Source organism: Chrysochloris asiatica, unplaced genomic scaffold (assembly GCF_000296735.1).
Source record: "Chrysochloris asiatica unplaced genomic scaffold, ChrAsi1.0 scaffold00154, whole genome shotgun sequence".
Taxonomy (NCBI): Eukaryota; Metazoa; Chordata; class Mammalia; order Afrosoricida; family Chrysochloridae; genus Chrysochloris; species Chrysochloris asiatica.
This window is the reverse complement of record NW_006408672.1, coordinates 5,154,803-5,161,073: the sequence shown is the minus strand read 5'-3', so window position 1 is coordinate 5,161,073 and position 6,271 is coordinate 5,154,803. Positions and strand designations below refer to the sequence as shown.

Below are 6,271 nucleotides of genomic sequence, written 5' to 3'. Positions count from 1 at the left end.
CCTTGGAGGTCAAGATGGCCAAACTTCATCTCTCATACTTTGGACATATTGTCAGGAGGGACCAGTCACTGGAGAAGGATCTCATGTTTGGTAAGGTGGAGGGACAGAGAAAGAGAGGAAGACCCCCAGTGAGATGGATTGGCCAAGTGGCAGCATTGATGGACTCAAGCGTGGCAACAGTAGTGAGGCTGGCCCAGGATCAGGCAGTGATTCGTTCTGCTGTGCATAAGGTCACTATGGGTTGGTACCAACTTGATGGCACCTACCAACAACAACATAATATAAAATAATATGGATTTAATTTTTTTTCTGCCACTGTCAGTTTGTTGTAGTGTGGTGGCTTGCTTGTTGCTAGGATTCTGGAAGCTATACCATGGGTATTTAAAATACCAGCAGAGTCACCCCTGGTGGACAGGTTTCACCTGAGCTTCTAGACAAAACCAGACTAGGAAGTAGAAGAGATGGACTACTAGTCACTGAAGCCTAACAAATAATAGTGGAACACTGAATATTAAATACTGAAACATGATGAATAGCATCAGAATATTGTCAGATACAGTGCTGTAAGATGAGCCCCTCGGGTTGGAAGGTACTCAAAATACAACTGGTGAACAGCTGCCTTCACAAAGTAGAGTTAATTGTGATGATGAAATGGAGTAAGACTTCAGGACCTTCATTTGCTGATAAGGCACAACACAAAATGAAGAGACATTGCTATAAACATCCATTAATAATGGGAACGTGGGATTTGGGGAATTGTAAAGATGAAAAGTAATGCATAAACATCCATATCCTAAGCATTAGTGGTATTGGCCATTTTGTATCTGAATCACATGATTTAATATGCTGGGAGTGACAAATTGAAGAGGAATGGCATCACATTCATCATCAAAAAGAACATCTGTCTTGAAGTACAACTCTATCTGTGATAGGATAACATCCACAGCCTGCAAGGAAGAACAGTTAATACCACTATTATTCAAAATTACGCACCAACCACTGAAATCAGTGAGGAGGAGACTGAAGAATTCTACCAACTTCTTCAGTCTGAAATTGATCAAACATGGAGTCAAGACGTGTTATTAAAAGTACCATGGCTGCCAGAAGAATAAACAAATCTGTATTGAAAGAAGTACAACCAGACAGCTCTTTAGAAGCCAGGATAGCCAGATGCCATCTCTCATACTTCAGACGTATTATCAGGAGGAACAAGTCCTGAAGAAGGATATCATGCTAGCTAAAGTGGAGAGCCAGAGAAAAAGTGGTAGATTCCCAACTAGATGAATTAGCACCGTGGCAGCAGCAATAGGCTCAGCCATAGCAACAATTCAATTGTGAAATTGGCACAAGATCAGGTAGTGTTTTGCTCTGTTGTACATAAGGTCGTTATGAGTCAGTACTGACTCGATAACATCTAATGACAATGATAAGATATATGAATTAAATGTTAAGAATTAAATATGCAAATAGACTGAATATTGAAGCTGTGGATCCAAATGACATCTATGCAAGCATGAACATTTCGGAGTCTGGTACAAATACTTCAGTTATATAAGAGTCAAATTATCTTGGATGTAGGGCTGTTTCTCCCAGATCCAAAATGACACGTATGTTGGTCAACCTTCAAATGTTATGTTGCTGTTATTGTTAAGTGCCATCAAGTCAGTTCTGACTCATAACAACCCCATGTAGGGTTTCCAAGGAGCAACTGGTGAGTTTGAACCGCTTACCTTATGATTCAAACCGACCTTGAGGTCCAGTGTTTATCCGACAGCGCCATACCAGGATTCCAGATGTTAGAGAACAAATAAAATGTTCTTTGTAATTGCAAGAATTTCAGTTTTTACTTCTGCTTTTCTTCAGTTCTAAACATCGGAATGCCAGCTGCAGAGGCTTCTGCCTTGCTCTACCATCCTGGTTGGAATTAAATCTGGAATAACTGTCATTCTACTACTAAGAGTTTCACAATTTCTCTTTTTCCCCAATTAGAGCCCAACCGATTATTGGTCCCAAAGGGATTATTGATCTCTCACTTGTCACTTCAGCCTGCTCCTTTCTTGTGCCAAGTAATAAAATACCACCTTTAATGCCCTTCTGAATAAATCAATGTCAAACTCAAACATTGATAGTACCTTAGACTTGGATTCTTTACCAAATATCACAATTAGTGGCTGCTTTGCTGGAATATTAATGATCATTAACTACACACCAGTTTCTCATTAAGTGCTGATACAATCTCTTCTGTAGGAATTTATTACAATATTGTAGCCAAGTGTCTAATGTCTAGACAGCAACAAATCCTCTAAGGAGAAATCAAACAGCACATACAATTTCAGATAGTCTTCAACCAACTTAACTGTTTTAATCCAATGGGATGCTTTTGATGGCCTGTCGTTATTTTTGTGCTGTGTGACCTTAGGCTCTGTAAACTTAGTTTTCTGGTCTGTAAAATGGGGATAATGACTTTGTCTCAAAGTGTTGTGATCCTGTCAAGGAGGATGATATCTGTAACCAGTTTATGGAATGGGCTGAAAATAGAAGGGAGTAATCAGGAAATTTGGCCCAGCACCAGCAGTGTTTTACTCTGTTGTGCATAGGGTCGATTTAAGTTGGAACAGACTCAACAACACCTAACAACAACAATCAGGAAATTACTTTTAAGGGATCCTCACTGGTCTTCGAACCACATGGTGGGCAGTTCAAACCCACCATCTGCTCCTCGGAAACTCTATTCAGGGTCACTGTGGGTCAGAACCAACTCAACGGCACTTAGCAAAAACAAAATCTGTAAGTCTGCTTTCAGTCCTTGAATGAAGTCTCAGGGGAAGCCCATAACTTTTTTAAACAGTTCAGGTATTGGTAAAGTCTCATTTTCAGATACTAAAATGCCCAGTCTAACCTAATTTCCAAATTTCAGCATTTTCTTGCTTTTTTTTTCACAGTTTATGTCTCACCTAGGTTTGAAATTCTGCAAGGAAGATCTTATGATGTCTTTCTATCTTTCTACCCTTCCTTAATCTACCATCTCTGGACTTCCTCCCTGGGGCCTCCAGAAGTGCTTGGGAAGAAAAGATAAAGGCCTGAGTTGTAAGAAATCTCCAAGTCAACTGGCTCTGTCTGTGGTCCTTTATCATGGAAGAATCCCATGGGGCACTTTGATGAATTTTTCAGAAACCTACCTTGTATGCTCAAAGTTTTATGCTCTGGCTCCAAGCTTTTCTGGTTGTAGCATTCCTTTCACTCTATCTTTAACATCTTAGCTTCCAAGGTTGCTATTACAAAACGCCACAAACTAGGTGTCTTAAAAGAACAGAAATTTATTGTTTCACAGTTCTGGGAGTCAGAAGCCTAAATTCAGGTGTTGGTCATATTTATTTCATGTAAGGACTCTTGAGAGAGTTACTTTCCCATGCCGTTCTTCTGGCTCCAGGTGGCTCCTCATAATCCTTGGTGTTCCTTGGTCGATAGATGCATCATGGCATGACCATCTTCTCTCCGTCTATATCTCTGTCAGTGTGACTTACATTGGACATGTCATCAGCAAAGACTGACAGCTAAAAAAAAAAATGCATAAATGAAGAAATAATTTTTGGTAAAGTAAGGGTCACTAAAAGTAAGAATATTCTTCCAGGCAATGGATTGCTACAGTAACTTAAATAACGGATTCAGTCAACGACATGAAGCAAACTGTGTATGAATTACTGAATGAAAAACTGCCCTGTTCTGTAAACCTTCAGCCAATTCACTATAAAAAGCTTAAAGAAAATTATGACTATGCCAGGGGATGTCATGCACTGCTCTGAGAATTGAATGCAGTGGACTAACTTGAGCATTTCCCACAGTGCCTAGCTCGTGGGACACCTCACAGAAAGGCAGCATGACCATAGTAGCTTGAAGCATGGACTATGAATCTAATTACCTGGGTTTAAATTCAAAACCCACCACTTCACCAATTGTACAATCTTGGATGAGTTAAAAGTGACTTTAGCTTCTCTGTGCCTCAGCTTCATTCCTGTAAAATGGAAACCAGTACCTGTGAGTCCTGGATATTGGGATTGACATGCATTACTGTGCCTGTCTTTCAAAGTTCTCCCTTCTTCCATGACTATTATTCAAATTTACACACCAACAACTAAAGCCAATGATGAAGAAAGTGAATAATTCTACCAACTTCTTAGGTCTGAAATTGATCAGACATGCAATCAAGATGCATTGCTAATTAATTGTGTTTGGAATGTGAACGTTAGCAACAGAGAAGAAGGATCAGTATTTGGAAGCTATGGCCTTAGTGATAGAAGCAATGCTGGAGATCTCATGGTAGATTTTGCAAGACCATCACCTTATTCATTGCAACCTATTCATGCCTTTTTTTCAACAACATAAATGGTGACTATTTACATGGACCTCACCAGGTGGAACACAGAGGATTCAAATCTACTACATCTATGGAAAGAGACAATGGAAAGTTAAATACTAACAACCAAAACAAGGCAGGGAACCCACTGTGGAACAAACCATCAATTGTTCATATGAAAATTCAGATGGAAGGCTGAAGAAAATTAAAAAATTCACACGAGCCAAAACACAACTTTGAGTCACCTGAATTTAGAAACAATCTCAAGGACAGATTTGATACCTCAGACTCTAATGACTGAATCCCAGAGGAGTGGAAAGACAACATCAAGAACATCAAAAAGGAAGAAAGAAAAAGGTCATTACAAAGGCAAGAAAGACCTTCTCCATGCTACCCAGAGAAGGGTCATACAGCATTATTCTGGGTTCCCATAGTAGCTTAAGGGGAAACTTCCACAACGTCTGGGACCCTTGATGTCCTGCAAATGAAGGAGGAGGATGTCTTCAAATTCTTTGCAGCAGGAACCCACTTAGGTGGCACCAGTACATCCACAAAAGGGAAATTGATGGCTTCTACATCATAAACCTGAAGAGGACCTGGGAGAAGCTTCTGTTGGCAGCTCCGGCCACTGTTGCCCTTGAAAACCCAGCTGATGTCAGTGCCATATCCTCCAGGAATACCGGCCAGCGAGCTGTGCTGAAGTTTGCTGCTGCCACTGAAGCCACTCCTATTGCTGGGCGCTTCACTCCAGGAACCTTCAAGAATCAGAAACTGCATGAATCAGGCAGCCTTCCAGGAGCCACAGCTTCTGGTGGTTATTGTTCCCAGGGATGACCACCAACCTCTCACAGAAGTATCTTATGTTAACTTGCCCACCATTGCTCTGTGCAATACAGATTCTCCTGCACTACGTGGATAATGCCACCCCATGTAACAACAAGGGAGCTCATTCAGTGGGTCTGATGTGGTTGATGCTGGATCGGTAAGTTCTGCGCATGCGTGGCACTGTCTCCCAGGAGCACCCGTGGGAAGTTATGCCTGACCCCTATTTCTTCAGAGACCCAGAAGAGATTGAAAAGGAAGAGCAGGCCGCTGCTGAAAAGGCTGTGACCAAGGAAGAATTTCAGGGCGAATGGACCGGGCCTGCTCCTGAATTCACTGCTGCCCAGCCGGAGGTCGCAGACTTGTCTGAAGGCATGCAGGTGCCCTCTGTGCCCATTCAGCAGTTCCCTACTGACGACTGGAGTGCTCAGCCTGCAACTGAAGATTGGTCTGCAGCCTCCACTGCTCAGGCCACTGAGTGGGTAGGAACAAACACTGAGTGATCTTCAGCTGTTCTTTTAAGTCTCTTAGAAAATGGAAATAAGGTTGATATAAAATAAACATTGATTTCTAAAGAAAGAGGCAGACAGACAGCACCAGCCATCTTGGAAATCACCGTCTACAAGGCTCAGTTACCATATTCCAGGCTATATACTCAGAACCAGACACCTCTATTTGGCACTGTGTCTCCATAAGAAAGAACACAAGGAACTAGTCCCTTCTGATAATATACCCAAAGTATGTGAGACGATGTCTCAACATCTTCTAAGGAGCCGTCTGGCTGTACTTCTTCAAAGACAGATGTATTCTTTCTTCTGGTAGACTAAGGAGGCAGCAACCATGTCCATACAGCCCAGCATAACCATATATTCTAAAGTACAACCTATTTGATAAGAGCTAATACCATGTGCTACACATCAGATCAATGACAACAGCCAACATCAACCAAGTCCATCCTAAAGTGAACGGCACAGACATTGAACAGAGAGTGATACACAAGCTCATCTAATCACACCCAGTAGAAGGCAGTAGGTGAGTGCCAAAGTATATACCAACATATAATCATCAACTTAACACACATACAAAACACCACAA

General features: G+C 41.5%; 1 pseudogene; it reads left to right on the top strand.

Annotated features, from left to right (window-relative positions):
• The window catches only part of LOC102822495, an 18,661-nt pseudogene extending 12,982 nt beyond the window's left edge, over window positions 1–5,679 (top strand).
• Window positions 5,680–6,271: the final 592 nt, after the last annotated feature.